The 27845-nt window shown below is 56.1% G+C and overlaps 1 protein-coding gene and 2 long non-coding RNA genes across 13 annotated transcripts in view; 1 reads left to right on the plus strand and 2 right to left on the minus strand.

Moving 5' to 3' along the window:
• LOC144378559 (uncharacterized) lies at positions 1–5700 on the minus strand. The gene is made up of 2 exons (XR_013440350.1): positions 2388–5700; positions 1–293 (listed from the first exon to the last, which is right to left on the minus strand). It is a non-coding gene; the product is annotated as an uncharacterized LOC144378559 (long non-coding RNA).
• Positions 1–27845, minus strand: part of Chst11 (carbohydrate sulfotransferase 11) — a 176931-nt gene that overhangs the window by 71764 nt on the left and 77322 nt on the right. The window lies entirely within an intron of this gene.
• On the plus strand, positions 1407–27777 carry LOC144378557 (uncharacterized). 10 transcript variants are annotated; one of them, XR_013440342.1, is made up of 10 exons: positions 1407–1550; positions 1917–2025; positions 4671–4796; positions 6602–6709; positions 11362–12759; positions 12913–13040; positions 20211–20272; positions 20497–20770; positions 20918–21106; positions 21729–27777. It is a non-coding gene; the product is annotated as an uncharacterized LOC144378557 (long non-coding RNA). The 10 variants fall into 10 exon arrangements; XR_013440346.1 differs by lacking the exons at positions 1407–1550; positions 1917–2025; positions 6602–6709 and having other exon boundaries at positions 4323–4796; positions 11362–11716; positions 12564–12759; XR_013440344.1 differs by lacking the exons at positions 1407–1550; positions 1917–2025; positions 6602–6709 and having other exon boundaries at positions 4330–4796; positions 12916–13040.

Genomic DNA, 27845 nt, shown 5'->3' on the forward strand with positions numbered 1-27845 from the left:
TCTCTCTCTCTCTCTCTCTCTCTCTCACTCTCGCAGGGCCCACAGGCAAGGGCTCAACCGCTGAGCTACCCCCAGCCCTGGCAGGGCGATGAACGTGAAGGCATAACTGTTGGCCATGTGATGGAGGCGGGTGTCCAGGTACCACAGACATCCAGTTCCAGGTGCCCTGTTGACTGTGTCTTCCAAAAGCTCAGGTGTTGGAAGCCAAATTCCCCAATTCACATCAGTGGTGTTCGGAGGTAGCTGGGACTAGACCAGGTCACAAGGTGGGACCCCACCATGGCATGGTGCCTCTGTAAGAGGAGGAAGAGACCCCAGCTGGCCCACGCGCTCCATCTCACCCTCTCCCGCCCTCTGCCCTGTCACAATGCAGCAAGAAGCCCTCGCCAACGCCGGGCAGACGCTGGCACCCTGCTCCCGGACTTCCCAGCCTCCAGAACCACCAGTCCAACCAACCTCTCTCCTTTCTCAACCCCCAGTCCTTGGTGTATTTTGGTACAGCCACAGAAAATGGACTATGCCACAAGGAAAGCTCCCTATAAAAAGTGACATTTAACACAAGATCTGAAGAACAACAGGGGACTGCTCAGTGGGGAGGGGCTGGGGGAAGGGCCTGGCAGTGGTTGAGAGCAGGTGAGGCCACCAGGGGCCCAAGGCCATGGCAGAACAGGAGATGAGGAGAGGCAAGAGGGCAGAGCAGAAGGGTGGAGAGTGCAGCTAAGGAGGCGGGGGCAGGGGCCACCAGGGCCTTGGAAAGCAGTAGACAGAGGAGCCGGAGACCAGCTTTGCCCTGCAAGGAAGGTTCTGGATGCTCACTGGCTCCACTCACCAGGGAGCAGGGGCCCAGCTGGTGGCATCCTGCTCCTGAGAGTCACAGAGGATTAAGGACACCCTGGCATGGCAAGCTGGAGAGGACAGTGCCACCAGCCAGGCCCCATGAACAGCCTGCTGCGGTCACTGTGCCGGCCAGCTTGGCCAGGGCAGTGGGCAGAGTTGGTGACGGGCAGCAGGATGGGGGAGCCTGCTGGGCACTGCCCAGGTGGGGCAGACACAGCCCCTTTAGGATAAAGGACAGGAGCTGCAAGCTCATCTGCCCGGGCTGATGTTTTTTCTCATCCGGGTTTGTTTATCCTTTCATTTCCTAGTTTAATTTCCTTTTAATAAAGGTCTAATCTCGTCCTGGCTACCTAATGGGAAAACGGATTAGTCCACAGCTCGGTCAGGAGGAGGGGAGGCTGGGCCCCAGGTGGGGACAGTGGGTGTGTGGGCGCCTTCTGCACTCAGGCAGACAGAGGCAAACCCGGGAGGGGCCAAGGTAGACACCCCACCTGTGGGTCACCCCGCCCAGGCTAAGTCTCCAACACTAATACCTCTTCCCCAGCAGATGCTGGAGGCTGGGCGCTGGCCCTGGCCCAGCCCTCTGACTGTGCTGGGCAAGTTCATGGACTTCCCTGAGACTCAGTTTCCTCACCTGGATCGTGGGGTGAGAATCAGAGATGCAGCCCCAGAGGGCCACCCCGCACCTGGCCCAGGTGGGCGTGCCAAGTCAGGTAACTGTGCTCCTTAATTTAAAATAGAGTCGGTCTCGAATTGGGGGATCTGGCCTCAGGCTTCCACAAGGATGAGCCACGGTCTACTGTCGTACCTAGGGACAGTCCTTGCTACCACCATTCCCAGCTGTGTCCCCAAACTCTCTCCCAGATTTAGGGCTTTAGGGGGTTTACCCTTGACCCCACTTCAGGGGACAGATCTGAGCTGCAGGTCTGGCCACACCTCCCACCCTCCGCTGGTCTGTCCTGCTGCTCTGAGACATAGCCAACCCACTGGGTGTCCGGTGCCAAGGCCACCGTCGCTGGCTAACAGCAGGTCTGGGATTCGCCTCCAGATCCGAAGGCCGGCCTCTCTCCCTCCCCCAGAGCTGCTTCCAGGACCTTCAAAACTTGAAACAGAAAAGAATATCCAAAAGGACGGTCCCCTGGTTTGGCAGGATGCCCGGGCGGTGCCACACAGCTGCAGAGAGCCCAGGTGGGTCCCTCTGCAGACGGGAGCAGAGCCACGCTGCCTTTGAAGGGGGGAGCTGGCCACGGCCAGAGCTGCAGGCCAGAAGTCGAATATGGCCATCCTGAAGGATGGAGCCAAGGACCCTGTAAAAGATGATGTCAGAGGGACATCCCCAGGAGGTCACTGCATGCCATTGCACGGGGGATGGGAGAGTCAAAGGTCAATCTGGGACAAAACGCACCAGAAGCTTGCCCCAGTGGTGAAAGGTGGCTGGTGTCCAGAAACTTCCACAGGCAGATACAGACTCCACCCTCCTGTCTTGGTTCACACGGAGGCCAGTGAGGTCAGCCAAACCTGGGTTTTGTTTTTAAATTAAATTAACTCACCACTTATTGAGCAGGAAGTCGAGAGCCCTGCAGACGCAGTCACCCTCCCCCGACACCTCCCCGCTCTCCTGCTGCCCACATCTGGCGTTGGTGGGGGGTGTCTGTCATAGCGAATTAGCTGGTGTCCAGATACTGTCATCAGCTCAAGTCCACAGTGTACCCTGGGCTCACTGTGCAATGCCACCCGTCTGCCATGACAGCGCCTCTGCCCTGAAGGTCCCCTGCTCTCCTCCTACCCGTCCCTGACCCCTCCCCTGGCAACCACTGACATTTCTGAGTCAATCCTAAGACCCAGCCATTGCCGGGTGTCCTGGCAAGAGGGCACCTGGTTTTGTAAGAAACTGCTCAACTGTCTTCCCAAGTGGCTGGACACTCGCAAGGCCACCAGCAGTTCTGGGGCTCCCGTCCTCACCAGCATCTCATTACTGTCTTAATCTGTGACTCCCTGAAGACACACGGTGGGGGTCCTTCCACGTGCAAGGCTGTCACCTGCATCCATCCTTACGTGAGGTGTCTGTCCACGGCTCTCACCCATTTTATAACCAGGTCATTTTTCTAATTATAAGATTTTAAGAGTTCTCTGCGTGTCTGGGACACGGGTCCTCCAGCAGCCATGTGTTTTTTCGGATACTTTATTCCTGCATCAGGATGGGCTTTTCACTCTCTTAAACAGCGTTTTTGGAAGACTAGACATTTTTAATCTTAATAAGTCTAAGTTTATCAATTCTTTCCTGCATGAATTTTGCACTTGGCTTTGTGTCTAAAAAAGTCTCTCTAGACCCAAGGTCACCTCGATTTTCCAGAATGGAATCTGGTAGGAGTTTTATGGTTCTTCATTTTACATACAGGTGATGGTCCATTTTGAGTTGATTCTGTGAAAGATGCAAGATCTGTTTCTAGATTCATTTTTAAATTTTCCATGAAAAAAGTTACTAGTGGGTTGGGCATCTTCTCTTAATTGGCATTTGTACTCTCTCCAAAGTTGCCTAGCTGTGCCCTTTGTTAAAAATTTTTTTTTTAAATAATATTGCTTATGACCAGTTAAGGGCATGGGGTTTTGATTTGTTTTGGTCATTTAAAATCTGTTTTTATCCATTTGTTGAGGCATAATTTACATAATGACAAATTTTACCCTTTTTAAGTGCACAGTTTGATGGAGTTTCAGTAAATATAAGGTAAATTACATTATAATTGCAACAATGCTGTTGAGATTCATCCTTATTGTTGATGACATCTGGAATTATTCCTTTTAAACTGCTGCATAGTACTCTGCTATGTGAATACACTACGGTTCACAAGTCTTTGAACACACAAGCTGTTTCCAGTTTGGGGATTTTATAAAGTGAGGAACATTTATGTTCAGTCTTTGTGCTTTGACCAGCTGTTTTAAAGAATGTTGCCATGTTAGTCTTCAACCAATAATATATACATGTGTCCCGTTATAGCTCAAACCTTGTGCACTGATACCAGAAATGTCCATATGGGGTTTGTGACTCCAGACCTGTATCTCAAAGCCCTTTGGTCACAGTTACTGACTCATGCCCTGTAGACTCAGGAGGACATCCATTCTCTCAAAGGTCATGGAAAATGTGTGATTCTGAGAACCCGGGTCCCCAAAACTCGCTGCACCTTGGAGCAACGAGACCAGGAAACGTGCCTTACAATGACATTTTCCAACTACCAGATCTCAGACTGACATTTCTAGAAAAGATATTCTCAGCTTGAGTGTCAGGGGGAAGGCTGTGTGTGCCACTTTTTGGATCTGTGCCTGCTGCTGTTATCTGGGATTTGTGACACTCAAAGCCACTGTTCCCTGAAGACTGCCTGGACCTTGCAGGTTTTAGGGAGCAGGAAAAAAAAAAAAAGCCCAGCAGGAAACTAAAGTTAATGCCCCATGAAAAGAGTGGCAGGACCCAGAATGACCAGAAAAAGAAACCCTTCCCACCAGTGAGTTGCAGGGGTTCCCTGTCACCTAGACAACGAGACTTCAGTAGACGTCCACGCCCACACACTCAACGTGACCTGGCTAAAGTCAGGGTTCTTGGAGGAATGCAAGCTATTTTTTTTGCTAGCCCAACCTTGACCTTGCCCGCACCCCCCTGCCCACTCCCCCCAATATTCCTTCCTCGTGGGAGTGGGGGGTACTGCGGGTGGCTGTGCTTTCCCACCCACCTGCACAGGAGGGTCATTCAGGCTAGGAAAAGGGTTGCTCCAACTCCACACCAGCTGCTGCTGTCACACTGCGGTCAGGTGACTTTACCAGTTGAAAACTTCCACCTGCAGTGAGAGCTCACCGGACGCGGCCCTCCGCACCTGTGGACCCCGCACCTGTGAATCCAGCCGGCAGCGGAGCAAAAGCACCGGGGGACTGTCTGTCTGCACTGAACATGCGCAGGTTTTCTTTCTCTTGTGAGTATCCCCTAAACAAATCAGTGTCCTCACTCCTTACACTGAGCTCACGACGCATGGTGTGGCATCATCTGGAGCTGGTTAGAGCCTTCAGGAGCCAGTACCTCGCAGCCCCCCATGGGGACTTGGGGATCCTCTGGTGTGGGGGCTGGGCGGGGCCCTGGAACCTGCAGATACTGTACATCACACTTACACACACACACATTCTTACACACATACACAACCACACACTCGTACACACTCACTCTCGCACATGCACACACACACTCTTACATCCTGACACACTCACACATGCACACACACTCAAAAACACTCGCACTCTTACACGCGCTCTCTCTCTCTCACACACACACACACACACACACAGGGAGGCAGAGGCTTTCTGGGACGCCCCTGCACTCTTTCCCGGGTACTTTCGGTCGGTGGCCTGCTGTCTCTCTCTTGCTCCCCTCCTTTCCTCCAGCTCTCATTCCTCCCCTCCCTTCCGCCTTCCTCCTCTCCTGTCCCTTCCTTCAAAGTTGCTGTGACCCACTAGGTGACCAAGCCACCACCTGGAGCCTGCTACAGGCCAGGCCCTGGGCTGGGCACCCAGGAGATGGCGGTGGAGCCCGTGAGGAGGCCGGGTCCTCAGGGAGCGTCTGGCCAGCCAGGGCCAGGGCAGGAGATGCACGAGAGCGCTCACTGGGGGACACCTGATGGGGGAGGGTGGCATGGAGAGAAAAGGGAAAGGAGGGGGACAGCTCTGGGAGCCTGCTGGGCAGGGGACAGGCACACAAAGCCCATGGCTGACCAAGGGGAAGGTCAGAGGGAAATGGTTCCCTCCAAAGGGACAGCAAGTGCGAGGCCTGTGAGCCCCGGAGGGTAGAAGGGAGGAGAGTGGAGGGAGGAGGGCAGAGGGAGGAGGGCAGAGGGAGGAGGGCAGAGGGAGGAGGGCGGAGGGGGGAGGGCAGAGGGAGGAGGGCAGAGGGAGGAGGGCAGAGGGAGGAGGGCGGAGGGGGGAGGGCAGAGGGAGGAGGGCAGAGGGAGGAGGGCAGAGGGAGGAGGGCGGAGGGGGGAGGGCAGAGGGAGGAGGGCGGAGGGGGGAGGGCGGAGGGAGGAGGGCAGAGGGGGGAGGGCAGAGGGAGGAGGGCAGAGGGAGGAGGGCAGAGGGGGGAGGGCAGAGGGGGGAGGGCAGAGGGAGGAGGGCAGAGGGAGGAGGGCGGAGGGGGGAGGGCAGAGGGAGGAGGGCAGAGGGAGGAGGGCGGAGGGGGGAGGGCAGAGGGAGGAGGGCGGAGGGGGGAGGGCAGAGGGAGGAGGGCAGAGGGAGGAGGGCGGGCAGGGCTGGACAGGTCCCACAGACTGGTCAGGGTTTCGTTCTCAGGGCTGCGGGGCGGGTACCACGGAAGGCCTTACACAGATTTCAATGTGGACACGGTTTGGACATCTGGTAGCCAAGGGACTCTTAAAAGCAGGTTTCACAGATAAAGGTTGTCACCAAGTAATTATTCTTACAGATGATGACAGTGTCCCTTATAGAAATCAGGCCAAGATCATCTGTTCTAGGACAGCACACAAAAATAAGTTTTAAAAAAACAAAGGAAAAAATAACAGTAGTGACAGGAGCTGTAGGAAATGGGACCCTGAGGCTCTCCTGGTATTGGTTTCGTGCTAAGGGCTTTATGTTGACTAGCTGACGTGGTTCTCACGACAGTTTTATAAGCTAGATACATGCCCACTTAACATAAAGAAAGTGAGACACAGAGAGGTTAAGTGACTTGTCCAAGGTCACGCAGCTAGTCAGTGGCAGAACTAAAATTTTCATTTAGGCTCTTCAACACCATGTAATATGGCTAAACCTCGGGAGCAGCGAAGTGCGGGGAGGAGCTGCAGATGTTCCCCAAGGACAGGAGGGGAGGATGGAGGGACTGGGAGAGGTAAGCAGGGGCTGGGTCCTGTCCTGCCTCTCATTCCTTCAGCTGAGCACTCCCCTGCAGAGTTCCTAAGCTGGTTGTAACTGGGGGGTGGGAACTTGGCCTTTCCAGTTCAAGTTTCTGCCCTGAGCACACAGTCGGCAACTACTGAGTACCTGAGATCCAGCCTCTCATCTTTGCTCACTCTGTGCCCTCTAAGTCTCCTCCCCTCCCCTGTAACGCCAACCCCAACTCTCTGTCCATCACTGGGGGCACAAGAAGGAATCCTGTCCTAGAGCCTTCTCATGCTCCCAGGCAGCACCCCCTCCCCTCCCCACCCTCCAGGTACCAGGGCTGGGGCTCTGCTTGTGGCCTGATGTTTGATGGGACTAGAGATCTTTCCTGCTAAGGAGTCACCTCCAGGAGGGGTGGACGGGTGCTGTTTTCATCTTAGGACCTCTTCCGTTGCTCTGTGCCTGGGCAGCTCCAGCCGTAGGGCTCATTAGAGCAGAGAACACAAGACCAGAATTCATATGCCAGGGGTTTAATCAGGGAGAGCTCCTGGGAAAGCTGGAGAGCACGTGGGGCCGGCTTCATCAGTGTGCAACCTGGGCAGCTGCACATGGTCCTGCAATTGAAAGGGTCTCCCGGTTGGTTTAACACTCTACTGTCACGGGCTTGAAACGCTGAGTCATCTTATCACAAGGGGTTCTGCATTTTCAGTGGGCACCGGGCCCAAGTGTGTAGTTAATCCTGCAAGTGCTCAGAGGGAGGTGAAGCAGCCCGGCAAGGATGTCATTTCAGGCTTCGTGCCAGCCTTCAGCCTGATCCCGCTGGAGCTCTGGGCAGGGCTCCGCTGAGCACGTGTCCTGCCCCAGGGAGCGGGGCTGACGGCTGCAGCTCTGCCCATCCCTGGGCGGGGGAGGAAGCCTGCGAGTCGCAGGTGCAGCCATTAGACGCCAAGCACGTAGGCTCTGGGGAGTGAGACCCAGAGATTCTGAAAGGGATGCGCGGGGGTCTGGGCGGAGCGCCAACTGTATCCACCACCGGCGTCAATAAAATCGCTCGAGCTGGATCATCGGGTGCCAAATAGGAGCTCTTAGGAAGAGTGAACGGCCCGCCGGGGGCGGCTGAAAGGGACTTCCGTGGAGTGAGTCCTTCCCTCCTGCCAGCCGCCAGCGCAGCCGCCACCCAACTTGCTCCAGAGACCCCTGTGCCGTGGCTGTCCACATGGCATGCCCCGGGCAGATGCGGCCCGGCCTCTCCGTGAACTCCTGGGTCAGGGGCCTTGCCAACTCCACAGGTGGGGACGTAGGTGGGGACGGGGCTTGGTGACCCAGCCCAGGCCCTCGTGCACCTGTGCCTGGGTGACGCCCCTCTTCCACCTGCCCTGAGGAGTGGGCAGCCGCCTGTCCTTTCCCGGGGGCCAGGTTCCCAAGCTCTTGGAGAGGCTCAGGCCTCCCGCCCTCGCAGCCTGCCTTCTCAGGTTCCCTTTCCAGACAGTTGGTGGCCGTGTTCCTAAGCTCAGTCCCCCTGGCCGCTGGGGACCTCTAGGGCTGTAATAATGACATTTATGGAGAGCTCATCACCCGCTGGGAATCATCCTAAGGACTTTCCTGACCCCCGCACTGGACCTTGGCGACTAACTGTGGGAAGTGAGGACTACTAGGGACCTAGTTTACAGACGAGGGCACAGAGCGGTGAAGCCAAAGCCACCAGCCCGGGTGGAGGGAGGATTCTCCAGGACGAGCCCCGTGACTCATGCCGGGTGTCCGTGCCCCTCCTGGTCCTCTCGTGATGGGTGTATGACAAGGGCAAAGGCGTCCTGCAGGTGACCCAGCTCCTAAAGCAGATGACTGTCCTGCACAGGCCAGCCTGATCAGGTAAGAAGCACTTTAAAGAGGGCCTAGCTTTCTCAGAATTCAGAGACTCCACTCCAGGCCTTGAGAAGCAAGTGGCCGTGAGTGCGGCGGCGAGAAGGAAATGGATCCTGGCGATGACCATGTGAGCTTGGAGCCCCCCGGGCTTCACTTCAGAGGGTAGCCTAGAAACCTCAAGCAGAGGACACAGCTGAACTGTGCCCAGACTCCAGGCTTGTCTTAGACCATTTTCTGTTGCTATAACAGAGTACCTGAGGCAGAGTAATTTCTAAAGAATCAAGGTTGAGCCGGAAATGATGTTGGACACCCGTAATCCCTGGGACTCAGGAGGCTGAGGCAGGCGGAGGATTAGTCTGAGGCCAACCTAGGCAATTTAGCAAGACCCCCTCTCAAACTACAGAGGGCCACAGTCAGCTCAGTGGTGGAGCACTCACCTAGCACGCATGAGGCCCAGGGTAGGACAAGTCGGATGAGTCACAGAGGCAGGACAGAAGGGTGGCCTTGCTTTTCAGCAACCCGGTGTCCTCAGCAAGCGCTCAGGAAGAAGGCATTCATCTGTTCACGAGGCTCCGCCCTCCTCATCCAAACCCGCCCCTGAAGCTCCGCCCTCCTCGCCAAACACGCCCCTCAGGCTCCGCCCTCCTCACCATACACGCCCCTGAGCCTCCGCCCTCCTCACCAAACCCGCCTCTCAGGCTCCGCCCCCCTCAAACATGCCCCTCAGGCTCCGCCCTCCTCACCACACAGGCCCCTTAGGCTCCACCCTCCTCACCAAATACTCCCCTCAGGCTCCGCCCTCCTCACCAAATACTCCCCTCAGGCTTCGCCCTCCTTACCAAACCCGCCCCTCAGGCTCCGCCCTCCTCAAACACGCCCCTCAGGCTCCGCCCTCCTCAAACACGCCCCTCAGACTCCGCCCTCCTCACCAAATACTCCCCTTAGTCTCCACCCTCCTCACCAAATACTCCCCTCAGGCTCTGCCCTCCTCACCACACAGGCCCCTGAGGCTCCACTCTCTTCACCAAATACTCCCCTCAGGCTCTGCCCTCCTCACCACACAGGCCCCTGAGGCTCCACTCTCTTCACCAAATACTCCCCTCAGGCTCTGCCCTCCTCACCACACAGGCCCCTGAGGCTCCACTCTCTTCACCAAATACTCCCCTCAGGCTCTGCCCTCCTTACCACACACGCTCCTGAGGCCCCACCCTCTTCACTCAAACACGCTCCAGAGGCTCCGCCCTCCTCACCAAACAGACCCCTCAGACTCCGCCCTCCTCACCAAACACGACCCTGAGGCTCTGCCCTCCACACAAACACACCCCAGAGGCTCCGTCCTCCTCACCAAACACGCCCCTCAGGCTCCATCCTCCTCACTAAACACGCCCCTCAGGCTCCGCCCTCCACGCCAGACACGCCCCTCAGGCTCCGCCCTCCACGCCTGACACGCCCCCTCAGGCCACGCCCTCCACACCAGACACGCCCCCGAGGCTCCGCCCTCCCCACCCAAAGCCCGCCAGGAACCTCCTCAGCCCTGGCGCCCAGAGGACCCGGCTTCCTTCGACAAGGGTTTGCATGGGGACAAAACATTCAAATCCCTACATACAGCAGGGCTCATGGCAGCTGCGGGATTAAAAGTCAGTCAGTGCGAGTTGCTGTAAGTCGCTAGGTCCAGGTCATTTGTCAGTGAGTCACGGAAACAGGTTGCTAGTGAGAGGGAGCGGCCTGATGAGTCTCGCTGTCACCCGCTGGGACGAGGGGAGCGGATTGGAAGCTGGAGTGCTGCATCCTTCCCCTAGGCTTTCTGCTGGGCCATTCATCTGGCTCCCCTAAGTTTTAGGGCACAAAGGAGATGCAGAAGCTGCTGGCGTGGACCATCACACCCACTGGGGGAGATGGCAGGAAACAATGACCAAAAAGCAATAGATAATTATAACAAAGGGCTGGAAAGGAGAGTGAAGGTACGGGGAACATGGAACCGGCCCTAGGAAACCCTTGGCCCGGAACTGAGTCAGCCAAGGAGGGGTGAGGCAGGGGAAATAGCACGTGCAAAGGCCCCATGGCAGGAAAGGCAGGTGCAGCAGACTAACTCAGCCAAACCCCACGGGCTGCAAGGGACTGAGGGGCCAGAGATGAAGCTACAGAGGGAGGGAGGAGCCGGCTGTATGGAGATGCTGTGCCTCTTCCCTCAGGAGGCCAGCCCATGGTACCATGTTACCCCAGACAACAGGAACACACTTCACTGAGCATCAGTGGCCCAGAGTCAAAATTCCTGCATTCTGAGAAGGAAACTGGAAACGCTTCCAAACCAACGCGGCTCCATAGGCCCGTGTTGTGCCTGACAGCTCAAAATAGAAATCCTTTGCCCTTTTTCTTTTCTCAAATGTAAAAAACCACCCTAAATAGACAGTCTGGGCCCGTGTGGTCAGCCGCCCTGTGGGGCCAGGGGCCACCTGTCAGTGTGGGTGATGCTGGAGGTAAATCCCCAAAGGGACACTCAGGAAGAACAGGACCGCTGGGATTAAAGCAGGACAATGGTCATCTCCCCACTCCTGACCTCGGGGTTCCTACGCCAGGAGCCCCGAGACACAGCACTCTGGGTATCCCCTGCCTCCTAAGCGCCTTGGCAGATGGGAACATGGAACGCGGTGCCAGTCGGCAGGCAAGAGAGTCTGGGCATTAGAGGGCAGGGGGTTGCCTCTTGTTGCTGTCCTGGGCCAGCTGTGTGATCCAAGACAAGTTACCAACCTCTCTGAGCCCTGGGGTCATCACCTGCCTAATGGAGTTTCTACCTTACAGGGTTGTGATTGAAGTAATGCACAGGATGCTCCAGGACAGCACCTGGCACAGAGCGAGTGTTCAAGGACTGTCAACATCAATCACTGCTCTCACTAGTACTGCAGCTACCAACAGCACTGCCACCTCCCCAACTGCCAAGTCCACCACCACCACCACCGTCACAGGCTACTCATTTGGGTTTGTTTTATTTTAAGTGAACAGTCTCCTTCCATCTGGTCCGCTAATCGTGCTCCTTGGAACTTACCCAAAGGAGCTAAAAACTGATATTCACACAAAAACCTGCACATGGAGGTTGACAGCAATTTTTTTTTCATAATTTCATAAACCTGGGAGTATCTAAGACGTCCTTCAGCAGGTGAGCAGATGGGTGGACTGCGGCTCCTCCAGACACTGGAGTACTATTCAGCCCTGACAAGAAAAGGGCATCATTCGAGCCATGGAAAGGGACCGAGGGTACTCAGATGCATGTCCCAAAGTAAGGGAAGCCCATCTGGAAAGGCCACGCCCTGTGTGATTCCAACAGAGTGTTCTAGAAAAGCCAAAGCGATGGGCACAATAAACAGATCCAGGATGGGCAGGAAGGGGAGGCCAGGAAAGGATGCGCAGGTGGTGCACAGTTCAGGGGAGTGAGACGTCTCTGTGCCACGCGGCCACGCACATCCACGTCACTGCACGTTTCTCCAAACGCACAGAAACAGGAGACCCAGAGCGAGCCCCAGGCAGCAGTGGACCTTGGCTGATTCCCGTGGGGGTCTCTGCGCGTCCACCCATCGTGACAAGCTGACCTGGAGGCTGCGCATGCGCAGAGACGAGAGGCTCATGCAAAACCTGGACCTGGGCTCCGCGCTGCCCCAATCCCTGCAGGGCTCTCGCGCAGGGTTGCCCGGAAAGTGCCACAGTCCGCCTTGTTTCTCAGGGGGCTCGGTGAATGCTGCTTTTAAGGTCCTCGTGAATAGACAAAAGTTCTGGTTTTTGAGAAAAGACTTGTTAGTGACATAATTGTACGAGGGAGTGTGGGTCAGGATGAATTGTACAGAGAGAGGTTTTATGAGGTTTTAAGAAAGCTTTTTTTTTTTTAATTAAATCACTATAAAATCTGCCCCCAATAGCTCCAGCTAACTTGGGAGAAGGCCAGTCATAATTAGTGGGAAACTGGAAAGACAGAATATTTCTTAAAAAATGTATCTTTTTCATCCTGAAAGTTCACATAGTAAAAGGGACCCGCAGCTAATAAGGAGCTGTGTTTTTCACCAACAAGACTCGGTGTATTCAGCTGGTGTCCTGAAGGAGGTTCAGCAGCTCTGCGGTGTGATCTTGGAGAAGTCACTTTACCTCTCTGTTCTCAATTTCTTCCTTTGAAAGGAAAGGAGCCAAGAGAAAGGATCGGGTCATCTCCAGGTACCTCCCAGCTCGGCGCGACTCTTCTTTCCTAATTATGTTCCCACTGTTAATCAGTTTCACAGATTCCTTCTTCCTGGTGAACTTGGAGGAAATGTTACATCTTTCAAATTAGCAAGGTTCAAATTAAATGAGCTTTTACTGTCTTCCCAGAAGCTTTGGAGATGAAAACGAGGATAGAAAAATAAATGAGATCGCGGAGAGCATCCCGAGACCACATCACCGGTTCACACGGTCGATTTCAATCCCGGGGGCAAGGAATCCCCTGGAAGACAGTGCAGGTATTTTCTTTTTCTTTCATTAGCAAGTCACCTGACAGTAGAGAGAATAAGGGCGGCCATGAGGGCAGAGCTGGGCACTGATACACAGAGGGACACGGGGACAGGAGCTCATCCTGTGTTCCAGAACACAGAGGCGTCCTTGGCTTCTCACCCCAGGAAACGCTCATCCCAATGGCTGGAGTCTGTGCAGGCCTTTAGGGACCGGCCTCGTGGCTCCAAAAGCAAAGCCAGATTCTTCATCTGGTGTTAGGGACCAAGCTGTGTCTCCCCTAATTCTACCCCCCAGGGTGACTGTGTCTGGAGACGCAGCCTTTAAGGAGGGAACCCAGGGTAAATGAGGGCATAAAGGTAGGGGCCTCATCCCAGGGGACTGATGATCTTACAAGAGACACCAGGAGCACGCTCAGGCCAAGGAAAGCCACCCAGCAAGAGGGTGGCCACCTGCAAGGCAGAGAGGGACCCTTACAGCGGCCCTGCTGGCCCCTTGGTCTTGGACTTCCAGCCTCCAGAACTGTGAGAAAATAGACATCTGCTCTTTTCACCCCTCAGTCTGATGGACAGTCCTGGGGGGAATGTCAGCAGCACTGGCCAAGCGGGCGCGGGCGCGGGCTGGTGCCAGGCTCTGAGCGACTGGTTTCAAGCGCATTGTCCCACTCAACGCTCACACCAGCCATCCGAGGCCCGTATGGCCGTCCTCTCAGGTTCCTGTCCATCCATTCTGTCCTTCCTTCCTTCCACAAAAAAACGCGTGACAAGCCCCGATCGCACCTTCATTCCACAAACGCGTCCCAAGTACCATACTTGAAACTGGCTCCAGAGCCAATCCCTTTCATTCCAAGATGCAAATGCCAAAGCGTCCCAAGTACCATGTCCAGGAGGCCCAGGGGACTTGGAGACCATGCACATGGTGTCTCAGGTGAAGGCCAGGGTGCCGGCTCCTCCCAGGTCTTTCTTGCTGCGACGACCACCTCTCTCATTTCCACCCACCTCCTTCCCTTCCTTCTCCTGCCGATTATGCACTGACCCCTCTTCCAACCTCAGGAATGAGGTCTGTACATAACAGTAGTGACCGTCCCGGGTGCTGGGGAGGGGGCGCAGCTGTGGCTTCTGCTCACGCCCACTCTGGACTCTGCCAGGGGAGTCACCGTCTTCCCTAGATAAGGGCCCCAGGTTCCGCCGTCGGCCCACGGTACAGAGGTGAGCAGCCTCAGTCACAACCATCAGGGTCACTTGCCACTTCACATGGAGTGAACTTGGCCTAAACCAAGGCGCTGTTCCTGGAGAAGCTTCTCAGTGTGCAAAGGGACGCTCTGGGGGGGCCGATGTGTGCCTCACACCCTCCCCTAAGGTGGAAACAACTGAAGTGACCCTTTCATGACTCCATCATGCAGCTGCAGCAGCAGGGCCACCCGGCCAGCGCCCAGGATGTCTCAGAAACGAGACACCAGTGACCACACTCAGCACCGCACTCTAGGGCTATGGACAGCCCCGCCGTCTCGCCATCTCTCGAGGGAGGCATGGCTGCCTCTGGTTTTAGAGGCGAGGGCCCTGAGTCCAGAGAACGTTCTTGATTTGCTCCAGAACCCTTGGAGTGGTCTCGAGAGGCTGGGACTTGAACTCAGGACTTCTGGCTCCCAGCAGGTCCAGAGCACAGACCCGTGGGCCAATCCAGCCACGCCCACTCATTTGCATACAGCCTTTGGCTGCTTTCACCAGAGGATAGAGTTGGGGAGCCGCCAAGGAGACCCCAGGACATCCACTGTCTGGCCCTTTATAGAAGGCACGGCTGACCCGGGTCTAGAGATGAACACACGGGTAGCTGTGTGCTCTGCTCCAGGGTGGGATGGCCAGGGGGAGCCCTGGCTCTGGGTGATCTTGAACTGACACTGAACCTGGAGCCTACTGACCCTCAGCCATGGTTGCTGAGGCTGCTGCTGCTGCTACTAGACGTCTACACACTCTTGCTTTGTGCCTGGCACTGCCCGCGGCCTTCTCTCCCAACAAGCCCATAAGGCAGGTGCCATGGACATTCTTACATTGACGGATGGGGAAACTGAGGCACGGGGGGGTTAAGGAACTTGCCCGAGGTCACCCAGCTAGGAACGGGCGTGGCCGTCTGCTCTGAGCCAGGATGCTCTTCTCTCCTCCATAGTCTCCATGGTCGGGTCCAGCCTCACGGGTCGCTTACTGAGAGCTTGCCTTAGGAGAGTTATCTAGTATCTTTGAGCTTCCTTTTCTTTGAATGTGTAAAATGGGGAGATGACCCCCACTCTCCACGTGGCTATAACTAAACACCTGAGGCTGGGTAACTAACTTATAAAGAAAATAAGTTCATTCAGCTCACAGTTTGGGAGGCAGAAAGTCCCAACAGGATGGCGTCGGCTCTGGCAAGGGACTCACAGCAAAGAGCAGTGTGCAGGAAGGAGGGGACCACGGAGGGTCAGGGAGCCGGAGAGTGCGGAGGGGGCTGCTCTCTTAAAGCAATCCTCTGTTGCTATAAGAGAGCACAATTCCTTCTGAGGACAGGGCCCCCAGTGACCTAGTCACTTCCCACTAGGCTCCACCTCTTAAAGGTGCCACCATCCCCATTGTCACCACACTGGGGACCAAGTTTCCAACACATAAACCCACAGGGGACACAAGGCACACCATATCCAAACCGTAGCAAGTAGTTTTTTCAAAGTGAAGGTACCTTGAAAACACCGTGAGCGTTACAAAGTCACAAAGGAAAATCTCCACCAACCTAACACCCTCAACTCCAAATAGTTGCTTAATCCCTCAAAAAAAAAAAAAGTTTGATGTACTGACTCAATCCAGTGGTAAGCCTCCCACCTACAGGAATGAAACCCTGATTCGATGCAAATTTCAGGTGGGCTGTGTGGCTGCCAGAGAGCGCTTACCAGCCCAGGAAGGACAGAGGCTGTGTGTCTGGGCCTGGTTCCTGGAGGTCTGTCTGTGAGCTCCCATGGGGTCCACAGTGGTGCTGGTTTACACTGAGGTTTGTTCGGTCTTTTTCTTCTTTCCTTTTGTGGTACTGGGATTGGACCTAGGAGTGCTTAACCACTGAGCCACCTCCCAGTCCTTTTGCTTTCACTAAGTTGCTGAAGCTGGTCTTGACCTTGCAGTCGTACCGCCTCAGCCTCCCAAGTTGCTGGCATTCCAGGCCTGCACCACCAAGTCCGGCTTTGTTAGGCCTTTTCATAGCAATAGTGCCCGAGGAGACAGTATCCCCTCCACCAACACCACACAGACAGTCCCCGACTTTTGATGATCCCACTTCGGATGTCCACCTTCACCATGGGCTTATCAGGAGGTGACCCCATCATACACCAAGGAGCACCTCTATTTTCATTTTCCAGGCTCATCTCGCTGCTGTGGGATTCTGATCACCACAGAACCAGCATCTCCTAGGCTCTGCTTGGAGCTTGGATATAGGCGAGGGACGCTTAGGGCCGACTAAAACAACGGGCGTGTGTATTAGTGTCTTACTGCTGCTGTAACAAATCTCAGCAGCTCAAGACCACACAGATCTACTCTTGCAGTTCTGGAGGTCACGCGTATTAAATCCAGACGTTGGCAGGGTTGGGGGCCTTCTGGTGACTCCCAGGGGAGATCCCTTCTGCAGGGCACTGTGGCTACACACCTGTCATCCCAGCAACCAAGGCAGGAAGATGGCGGGTTTGAGGCCAGCTCAAGCAACTTAGCAAGACCCTGTCTCAAGCTTAAAAAAATTAAAAGGGCTGGGAATGGGAGTGCGGCTCAGAGGCAGAGCGCCCTTGAGTTCAATCCATGGTACCACAAAAAAGGAAAACCTGTCCTGTGCCTTTTCCATCCTCCGTCCACTTAACACTCCTCAGCTCACAGCCCCCTCCTCACACCCCTCCAAGCTCTGCTTCCAGGCTCACCCCTCCTTTTCCGGCTCTGACACTCTGCCCTCTAGAAACCCCAGGATAATCTACCGTCTTCCACCTCTGACGGACCTCTGCGAGGTTCCTCTTGTCACCCAGGTATCCCACAGGCTCTGGGGATTAGGATGTAGATGTGACCAATTGCAGACCTGGGGTTTTGAACTACCCTGAGTCAGGGTCAAGGTCAGGATCAAGGTCAAGATCAAGGACTATACCAGAAAGAAAGAAGGGAGATCTGCTTACCATTCCTTTAACTGGCTTAACCACCTGTGTCACACTAGTTCACTTTGAGGCTGGGGTAGTTTTTATTCCCCCAAGGATCCTTTGCCCAGGTGCCCCCACAACAGGGTGAAGGTGGCCCGCGGGATTCCCGGGATCCCACCCTGCTGGCGCCCGAGGTGTGCGCTGGATCTGGTCCACGATACTTAGCAAGTTGTATTTGCACAATGAACGGATGGAGGCAAACGTGGGTTTCCTGGGCTCAAAACAGACTGCTCCCTGCACACTAATCCATGACAAACGGCTGCCATTTGCCATGGGCTGTTTTTGGCAAGGCCTTATCTTTTTTTTTTTTTTTTTTAAATATTTATTTTTTAGTTTTCGGCGGACACAACATCTTTGTCGGTATGTGGTGCTGAGGATCGAACCCAGGCGGCACGCATGCCAGGCGAGCGCACTACCGCTTGAGCCACATCCCCAGCCCGCAAGGCCTTATCTTAAGGAGATACTCATCGCTTCTTCCTCTCTGACTTGTTACATCATAATATCGGTGGGGGGGGGGCGCAATTATCAATCCCAGCCACTCTCCTTTCAGCTCCCAGTTTTTATTTAACATGATGTGGGCCTGAATCCCGATCAAGTGCGGATTGGCTTTTTTTTTTTTTTTTTTGGCTTAAAGAAAATCACCACGTCCTATACTGTCCCCTAAGGTGACAACAAGGAAACCAATCAGCCCACAAAAGAAGCTCTATTTGGACACTTGCTCAAGAAAAATGGACACTTGTACTCCAGAAGAGGAAGAAAGAAAAACAAACACACAAATAAATAAGCCGGGGGTGGGGATTTCTGTTCATCCCGGTCCCTCCTGACACTTGTCATTAGATGAGGACTGGCAGGTGAACTTGAGCGGCTGCCCCCTCAGGAGCTCGGCCCGTGTCCTGGTGCCGTTGGAGGACGTTGGCCGGGAAGCGATCGATGAAGGTGACGCAGGGAGCCTGTGTGTGGACCTCGGTTCCTCATTCAGCTCCTGTCCCTGGTGACCATGAATAATTGGACATCAGCCCCTCCCAGCTCTCCTCCTAGCTGCCGATGCCTTAAAGAAGTCACCCTGGGTTTCAGGCAGCAGCTCATTTATCCTGTCAAACGAAAGAAAACCGGCCACCCGCGAGCTGAGCCGGGGATGGGATCTGGGACCGAGATGAACTGTTCTGCGGATGACAGTCCCCGGTGTCACCAACAGAGAACACAGGAAGGGGGCGACACCATTGGCCAGCTAGTCTGTGGTGACAGAATGCCTCTGAGGGACGCGTCTCAAGGCAGCCTGGGGGCCTCCTCCTTTTCCAAAGGCCACTCTGGCCCCCCCACCCCCGACGTCCCTATAAAATGCAATGGGATGTTCAAGAAGTCCCCATCAGGCTCGGAACGGGAGTTTGCTGGAATGACAATGACAGATAACACAGCCTCAGTGCTGGGCGGTTGGCGGGGTTCGCTCAGTAGCTAAGAGATTTCTCCAATTCAAATTTGTCCCTCTGCAAAGCTCCTAAGCTGCTGCTCGCTAACAGACGTTCAGGGTACTCGTGGATCAAAAGGACACACCAGAATGTTCCATCTGCAAATCCCGTGGGCTGTAACTCGCTACCTGCAGGGTCGTCCTCCAGTTCCCTCGGTGACCTTGACTGAGGCTGGGGTGTCAGCGCTTGGCCGGGCACCTCCTCCAGCCTTTCCCAGCTGCCTGTCTGGGGCCATCAGGGCTTTGAACTTCCTGCTGGTTGGGAACAAGACCCGGACCGTCTCGACTCCCCTCTGAATACCAGTCCTTGACTAGGCCCCACAAGTGCATTAAAGACGGTCGCTGGAGTGTCCACTGAGCTCAAAACAAGAACTCGGCGGAGTGACTGAAATAGGCTCCTTTGGACAAGAAGAGTGAATCAGGAAGAAAATCACACGTGGTGACTCTGCCCACAGGGAAAACTCAAAAGAGGAGGATCTAAAAACAGCCTCTGAACATTTCCTTTTTTTTTTTTTGGTGGAAGTAAAAGTTCCAAATCCACAGAAGAACCTCTGGCTCCCTCCCTGTGTCAGGCATCGTCTCCGGCCTGAGCAACGCCGTTCCCAGCTCAAGGATGCTGGGCCTGACTCGGGGCGGGGCTGGGTGTCTGGGAGAGGGGACCAGCCAGGAAGGGGGAAGAAGCTTCCGGCACAGGATGTGGTAGCCCCGCATTCCTTCATGCCCTATGTCCACCCCGGGAATCCTGCCTGCTGGGACAGGAGGCACCCCCAGACCCTCCGCCCAGGCACGTGGGAGCAGCACTGGTCTTCCTCTGCCTGAGGGCCAGCTGGCCACCTGCTCCAGCAGGCACCGGGCGGTCCATTTACCAGCCCAATGTACACCTCCCAGAAGCCACTGGAGACGGAGGGGACCCATCTCTACCTAAGACCAGTAACAGAACCAGAGGAGTCCAGATCACTCATCCAGCCGGAGTCTCTACCCCAGCTGAGCTGGTGGGGCCTGGCCTGGTCTCAAGAGCCTGAACGGAACCAGGCTACGCAGTTCCCCAAACAGGCAGGACGACCTGGCGTCCCAACAGCAGCAAAAGCCCCTCAGGCCTCGGTTTCCTCATCTGTCAAGTCGGGAACATTGAGAAGCGGCAGCAGGGTGCCGGTGACAGCCTCCTGCACAGACCACTGGGCTCCCTTAGAGGCAGCGCCTCGGACCCACACTGGGATGATAATTTTGGGGGAAGAAGAACATTGGGAAGTTTAAAGGATGAACATGAAGCCATAATAACAGCAACGCCAACCCTCACTGACATGTCCCAGCCACCGTTCCAGATTTCACACAAGTCGACTCGAGCTGGATCCGTTATCATCCCCATTGAACAGAGAGAGGAAACTGAGGCACAGAGAGATTAGGGAGCAGATGCCGAGTCACTCTGCCAGTAAGGAGGGGTTTCCCAGGCTGCTGACTCTGAGCACCTCTGGTTTTGACCTCGGTACCCATGTGTGGCCTCATTAGCTGAAATAAGTTATTCCTGTTTTCCAGATGATTGGTCAAGATCTCATGGCTAGGACGTGGGACAGGCAGAATCCGAACTCAGGACACAGGTGGGGGGGCGGGGCAGTAGGGAGGGGTCGGGAGGGGAAGATGAGGCTTCGAATGTCCCTTGGAGGTGAAGGCTGGGTGTGGGGGCAGTTGTGGTCAGAAACACCCCAACCCACGGCCGTCCAAGGGCCTCTGCTCCCCAACCCACCCACCCCCTTCATCCCAGGCCCACAACCCCCAGGAGGCCGGGGCTGCCCTCTAGGTTTACAGTGACCTCTGCTTCCAGGGCGCCCGTCAGTGCCCCTCCCTCTTCTCCGAAAGATGAACCATGGTCACCTCTGAACAGGTGGCACCGACTCTGGACAGAGGAACCCAGGGGCTGCCGTCCATGTGGCCCACCCTGGGCTCCAGCTCCCGGCCACGGACGGGCACCCAGGGCTGCCCGGGCACAGCTTGTCCCCTGAGGGTCCTGCCTACCTGCCAGGGGGAGAGCAGAAGCTCGCGGTGCCCAGGGAGCGGGGGGCTCTTCTCGCTTCCCGGTGTCAGCAACGCAGACTTTGGTACCTCGTTTTAAAATTTCCTTCTTCCCTCTCTCCCTCCCTCCCTCCTTCCTTCCTTCCCTCCTTCCTTCCTTCCCTCCTTCCTTCCCTCCCTCCCTCCTTCCTTCCATATATATATATATATATATTTTTTTTCCTATTCTAAAGTGCGACCCCTGATCTAGAGATGGGGTTTCCCTTCAGCAGGAGCAAGACGACCCGACTAGGCCACATTGAACCTCCGTCTTCCAAATCGCCTTGATCTTGGCTGAATCACAACTGCAACAGCCCTCGCCCCTGGCCTGGCACCCTCCCAGCCCCTGATCTGGATGCACTGAGTTTTCACAAGAACTTGAGGTAGGTAAGGCGGCTGTCCTCCTTCCCCAAGAGAGGACGCTGGGGCCCAGAGAGGGCAAGAAGCTCACCTACACACACAGCAGGTGGCACAGGAATCCCAGCCCAGGTGGCTGGTTCCAGGGCCTGTGCCCGTGGCCACTGTTAGACCGAATGGCTTCAGAACTCTCCCCCCAACACTGGGGCGGGACCCAGGGCCGGAACCCAAGCATGCCAAGCCACGTCCCTGGGCTGACCATCTGCTTCATCCGAGGACAGATCTGTGGGCGTCCTGGTGCTGGAGGAGGCCCAAAGGCTTCTCGGGGCTCAGCGGGACTGCCAGACCTGCGGACTGGCCATTTTGTGGCTTTAAATCCCTGAGTTAAGCAAGGCTGCCACAGGCCATTTTAGGCAGCCCTGGAGTTGGCTGGCCGTCACGCCCTGTGGCGTGTCCCGGGAGGGCCAGCTTCCTTCCAGGCCACCCACTGCCTGCCAAGCTGTCGGTGTCCCCTTGGGGGGTGTGGACAGAGATCAGCAGAGCAGCTCTTAGAAACTGCGGCGGCCGCTGTCCTAGAAGTCAGGCGCTCCAGGGCTCGGCCTCAGATAAATAAACAATCGTTCTCTTTCTACTTTGCACTCTCACTAGCAGAAAGTTTCAGCTTTTCTGTGTGACTGACCTACACTGCTGGTGGACAGCACCGTTCTAGAAGACGTTTAACCTGAGCTTGGAGTGGGGAGAAATCAAGGAGAGCTTCTAGGAGGAGGTTTCATCTGAGCGAACTGAAAAACTCAGCAGGGTCTGGGCAGCTTACAGGTGTATGCCCCCCTCATGTTTTCCATGGATCCTTCCTAACTGTCCTCCTGGTGTTTGTTCCTGTGGTACACACAGGGTCACCAGTGCTGGTGGAGGTGGGGTGGGCGGTGGCTCTCCTCCAGACCCCGGCCCCTGCCATCGCCGCCCCCAGCGTCTCTCCTACAAGGAGCCTGAGGATGAGCACAGGCTGAAATCGAGTTGGCCCAGAAGCAACCTGAGTTGGTCATTTACAGAAAAATCAAATTATGTGGAAGCCTCGTATAATTGAGAGTAATTCGGGAAATAACTTTCAGGACAGTGGCATCTTGTACAGCTGTACTGCCATTTGGCAATTGCTGAGGTCATTTTGTCACCCGAATACCCTTCTCGCGCTGAAGTAGGTCAGACTGTATTTCTGCGGACTGACCCGGGAAGACCCCGTCGAGCAGCGTGCTGCTTCTCCAGGTCGGAAAGCACCAGGGAAAGGGAAGCTCGTTCTTGAAGCTTCCGTTTCTGGAACAGGACAACTATCTGTAGAGAAAGCCCCAGTTAAACGTGGACCCCTCTGTGGGGTCCATGGCGTGACCCTGGGATCACCATCTGCTACAGAGGGGCTCAGCTAGGTACCGAGACGGGCACACACAGCCACGGGGGTCTTTTGAACCACCCACGCGGGGTCTGCCCGTTTTCCAGGGCGCGTGGCCCCACGCATCCACACACGCACACACAGAGGCACGCGCGGCCTCGAGCTGCTCCATCAAGCTCCCTGGTCAGCAGAGTCTGCGAGACCCATGACATAAATCAAGATGGTAGGACGTGCTCCTGATGACTCTAGCTGGAGTCTCAGGCAGGAGCAAATCATGTATCTTATGATTATTCAACACAATCCCCAGTGTGCCTGCAGAATGTCTGCGCCTGTCACGCAGGGGCCTGGGAAAGGCCCAGACTCCCTAAGAGTTGGCCCCAGTCACCCAACTCCATCCAGACAATGCACGACCACCAATTCCACCCAGTCTTCACCTTGGCACTGTCCTGGGGACCTCTGACACAGGACGTGGACTGTCACCAACCTGCAGGACTGGTGCTGGGCCCTTATGTTATAGACACGGAAACCCAGGTCTGGGACAGTTGGGTAACGGCCCCAGGCCCTACACTGGGCAAGGACTCCCCGGTTCCCTCAAGCACCCAATCCTCTCCCTTGACTCAAGTCGCATCTACGTCTAGCGCACCCATCTGTCCTGCCTTGATTGGAAATCTGACCAGGGCAGCTTCACTGACCAGGGAATAATGGACCCACTAACCAAGGCAAAAAGCAGGCAGCTCTCTGTCCCTGGCTTCCGCCGTGAGCCTGGCCGGGCCATTGTAATTTGCAATTAATAATGGAGCACGCTCCCGAGCGCCGTGTGTGAGACCAGGTGAACGGCCCAGCTTGTCACTGCCCGCCAGCTGCCGTTCTGGTGGCCTGACAGTAAGTAATCACCCCGCACACGGAGCCAGTCTACGCCTAAATCAATTAATCCCGCTTCGGCTGGTAGACAGCTGTTGGGTCAAAGCAAGATAATCAGATGGCCCCGTCATTGACCAGGTGGTTGGCAATGAAGCATTAGGGACTGTCCCCTGGTGCTCCTTCTTGCCCACCCCAGTATGCACCACCACTCAGGATCCTTCTTCCCAAACAGCAGTGGAAAGACAGACAGCCCTCGGCCACTTGCTGATCTGTGAGATGGCATCTGATCCTTCAGGGACCCCCACCTGATGCCTGGCCTGGAACAAGTGTGGAATCAAGGTGTGGGGGGGGTCCAGGGTGCTTATATGGGCTTGTCCCAACACTTTCCCTGGAGGTTTGGCTTCTGGATTTATCTACGTGGTGCTGGTCAAGTGTCCAACCTCAAGACAGCAGACCCACAACTATTCCATTGAGCAGATGAGGGACAGTCGCCCCTTGTCTTGGTGGCAGAGTAGACACGGGGCCTTCATATGGAAAGAGAGTGGGAACTTAATGAACACTCCCCACGCACACACCTGGAGTGGCTTTCAAGTGGCAGGTCATGTTAGAATCAAGGAATCAAAGGTATTTGAAGCCAAGGGCCCCAGTCCCTAAAGACCCTCCGACCCAGTGCTACTGAGTTTGGCCGCCCCTGAGCCTCAGGAGGCAGCTCTGGAATATCGACACCCCGGCCGCATCCCAGACAGACAAGACCAGAGTCTCCAGGGAGGAGCCCTGGGCACGGGTCAGTTTTTAGAAGCCCCCGAGTGGATCCAGTGATCTAATCCATTGAATCCGTGATGGGCAGCCGCCAGGAGCCGAGCTGGTTCCTAAGTTGCACACTCGCTCCTGTGAGCCCTGGTGACACCAGCCCTGACCACTGACCCCTCCAGAATGGTGGGTGAGACCCATCTCCTGGCACCAGCCTCTCCTGCCCCATCTCCAGCCAGCTCCCAGCCTCACCCTGACTCTGGCCACAAACTCCTCCCGGGTCTCCTAATGTGCCCCAGCTCCGGCTGCTCTGTCTGCACCGCCATCCCCTCTCCTTGTCACATGAAGTCGGCTGTGACCCACGCACGTGCCAGCTCCTTGTGGAGCTCCTCCACGTGCACCCTGCCAGGAGAGGTTGCTACTCACAACCAAAGTCCCCGTAACTTTGCAAAAACTTGTCATCCAGCACTCAGATGCTAAGGGGCCCTCTTCCTGTGCCTTTCCCCGTTTATTCTAGAAATGTCTGCAGAAGAGGCAAATTTTGTCAAGCAATGCTCCCAAAGCTCCTTGGGTGGGGGCTGGGAGCATGCCCACCCCGGGCTCGACCCTGGGCAGACTTTCACCAACCCACGCTTGCAATTGAATCAGCGCGCCCAGCATCCACCTGTCACCAGAGTGTGCCGTCCCACAGCAGAGTTCCTGCGGTGACTCCTGCTTAGCCTGGCTCAGCCAGGAGAAGGAGGAGCCTCCTCTGCAGAGCCCAATATAAGGTTCCGTACACAACATACGAATCCGCAGTTGCCTAGCGGGACACCTCCTGCGCCTTCCCTCCAGCCCATACGTCCTGTCTCCTGCCTTTGGTCCAGAGCATACCCCAGACCTCAGCTTGAGCAGCTAGGAAGGAGACCCTGCAGGGAACATTGCTCCTGGGGGAGACAGAGTGCTGCTTCCCCTCTCCTGCGGTCTAGCCGGGCCAGATGGGCCCGTTCTGTCATTCAGGAGCTGTGTGATCTTGGCAAACCGCTCGACCTCTCTGAGCTTCCGTTAACTGATCAGGGAAATGGGGTCATCAGAGACCTTCCTCTGGGTTGTTGTGAAGACTCATTGAGGGGCTGGGGATGTTGGGCTTTAGGGGGCCCACGGGCGGGCGGACCAGGCGGCAGGCGGACCAGGCAGCTGGTGAGGCAGAAGGATGGGTGCGCCTACCCCGCGGGCAGGAGGGGCAATTATGCCCTATTCATGGTGACAGCAGAGCCCTACCCTGGGCAGAGCTGAGCCCCGCGGCCCACAGATGGCTGGGCCCACAAATATGCACTTGGCAGCCCCTGAACTTTGGGTGACTTGACGCCGGTTGATCTGATGGGCAATTACGATTTATTTTGGGGCCAGGGAGGCAGCAGAGAACCAGGAAAATTACAAGACACCAGAGTGCAGCTCTGCTAAGAATACCGCCGACTACACGGGTTTTTTTTTTTTTTTTTAAACAATTGTTGTCTTAATGGTTAGGGGTTTGCAGGGCACTAAAATAAGAAAACCCTGAAGCCAAAATCAGATTACAGCCAGTTCTCCCAAGGGAGGTATAAACCTTGGTCCAGTGACACTCTGGGTTTATACTTATTTGGGAGAAGTATCAAGGGAGGCAATTCCTGCCAGGAGAACTTTGCTAGCCACAGTGAGCACAGCATAGAGGTATTTGCAGTTTGTTCTGGGTTGTCTTTAGTAGTTCCTACTGTCTTTAGTGGTTCTTGCTGAGTTGTTGAGGCTGGCCTCGAACCTGCAATCCTCCTGCCTCAGCCTCTGGAGTTGCTGGGATCACAGGTGAGCTCCACCACACCCAGGTATAATGTTGAGTTTTTTGTCATATAAAATAAATGGTCCTCGTGTCCTCATCCCATGTCAAACCCAAATAACTTGTCAGCACAGCCTCCCCCAGGGCCACTCGGAGGCTTCGCGTGGGAACGGAACACAGTTACAACCCGTCGAGGAAGCCAGCCTCAGAGAAAACATCCCGAGGAAACAGGGCCATCTTCCTGCAGGGACGTCTCCCCGCTGCCAGCTGAAGGGGCCGAGGACATGCCGAGCCATCCTTGAAGAAGGACAATGACTCACCCTTGTACGTCCTCACCAATGACGTCCCGCCCACGTTCCAGGCCAGGGCTACACGAACTTCCCATCTGGAGGACACTCACAGCCCCACCCTAAGGACAAGATGCCGTCCACCCAGAGGGTCGCCGCTCCTCTGGCGGGTTTAAGAGGCACCAAGCGGGTCCGCCCTGGCCGTCCATCACGCGTGGCAATCCTGATAACAAGGGACACCTCAGAGGAGCCGAGCCTGCGGCCTCACCACCCTCCTGCCCCTGGCCCCGAGCTCCATGAGGAGGCTCACACTCCGGAGGACAGAAGCCACCACGTCAGGAGCAAGTGGACCCAGCAGTGGACACCCCGGGGGCCCCGGGGCAGGACACGCACCTCGGGTGGCCCTGCAGGGTGCGTGTGATTCACCCCGTATTATAGATCAGGGAGGGCGTCTCAGAGGGGCTCCTCCCTGGAGATGGTCACCTGCCCGTGGTCACCCCGTGGGGGAATGAGGACACCAGGCTCTGAACCCAGTCTGACTGTGAGCACTCGTAATACCGAAGCCACCCTTGTGACCTCGCCGATGACAGGCCATGCCGCCTCTGACACGTCAGAACGATCGAATTCTCCCAACTTCCCAGAGAGATGATCAGGTGGGGACAATCTGCAGGGGTCCCCTGTGGCTGCAGGTCACACAACGAGTCAGAGGGGAGCCGGAGCTGGAGCCCAGGCGTCCACTCTTTCAACCACAGATATCAGGGCACCTGCCCTCAGCCAGACCCTGTGTTAGGTGTGGGGGGCCCAGGACATGGGCACGGACCTCCCACTCAGAGGGGACTCCACCAGAAACAGTCTGCCCGGGACATCCTGTGTCCCCCGTCACCGCGAGATGTCCACCAAAAGACAGGAATGGTGAGCATCGAGTGGCCTGCGTGGCTTTCAACCTGGCTTGTCAGAGACCCCGGGAGCAGTCAAAGCCTGGTCCCCTCTTCCTGGAGACAGCAGTGTCGATGGGCTGGGACGCCGGCCAGTAATGGTCAGGTCACGGGTCACCAAAGGAAAGGGCAAGATCGCATCCCCCGCGGGGTCTCCCGAACCCAGCGGAGAGGCTGTGGCAGGACTGGGTTTGTGTTCATCTGGCCGAGTCGCACCCAGAGCCCCGAGGTGGGGTGGCAGGGCCCGGGCCAGCCGGATCAGGCCACCAAGCTGCTCAGACACGGAGCCCACGCGCTCAGAAGGGAGTGGAGGAGGGAGGCCGGAGAGATGGGGACGAGACACTTCCTAGCCTCGTGCCCTGGAGTCCAGCATCTTGGAAGGCCGAGCCACACCCCGCCCCTTCCCCAGCTCTGCAACCTCAGCCAGGGTTGTCCCTGTCCCCAGGTGGGGATTAACGCTCCTCCAGAGGGCCAGCCAGGGACTTCCACATCAGGACCCCACACCACGGGGCCGTCGCCATGGTGACCGCCACCCCAACTCCGCTCCTCTCTCCACCAGCCACACGACTCTTTGGTGGGAGCTTTTTGTTGTTCTTGTTCTTTTTTGTTTTTATTTTGCTCCAAAAGCAGCTCATTGCATAACCGACCCCAGAGGCCACGTTTGCTGCCTCATTCAATAAACAAGTCAGACTGACGGGACCCTCTTTAGCAGGAGGTCCCCACACACAGGGGACGTGGGAGAGAGGGCCTGCCCACCGGAGC

This window comes from Ictidomys tridecemlineatus, chromosome 6 (assembly GCF_052094955.1).
Source record: "Ictidomys tridecemlineatus isolate mIctTri1 chromosome 6, mIctTri1.hap1, whole genome shotgun sequence".
Classification (NCBI taxonomy): Eukaryota; Metazoa; Chordata; class Mammalia; order Rodentia; family Sciuridae; genus Ictidomys; species Ictidomys tridecemlineatus.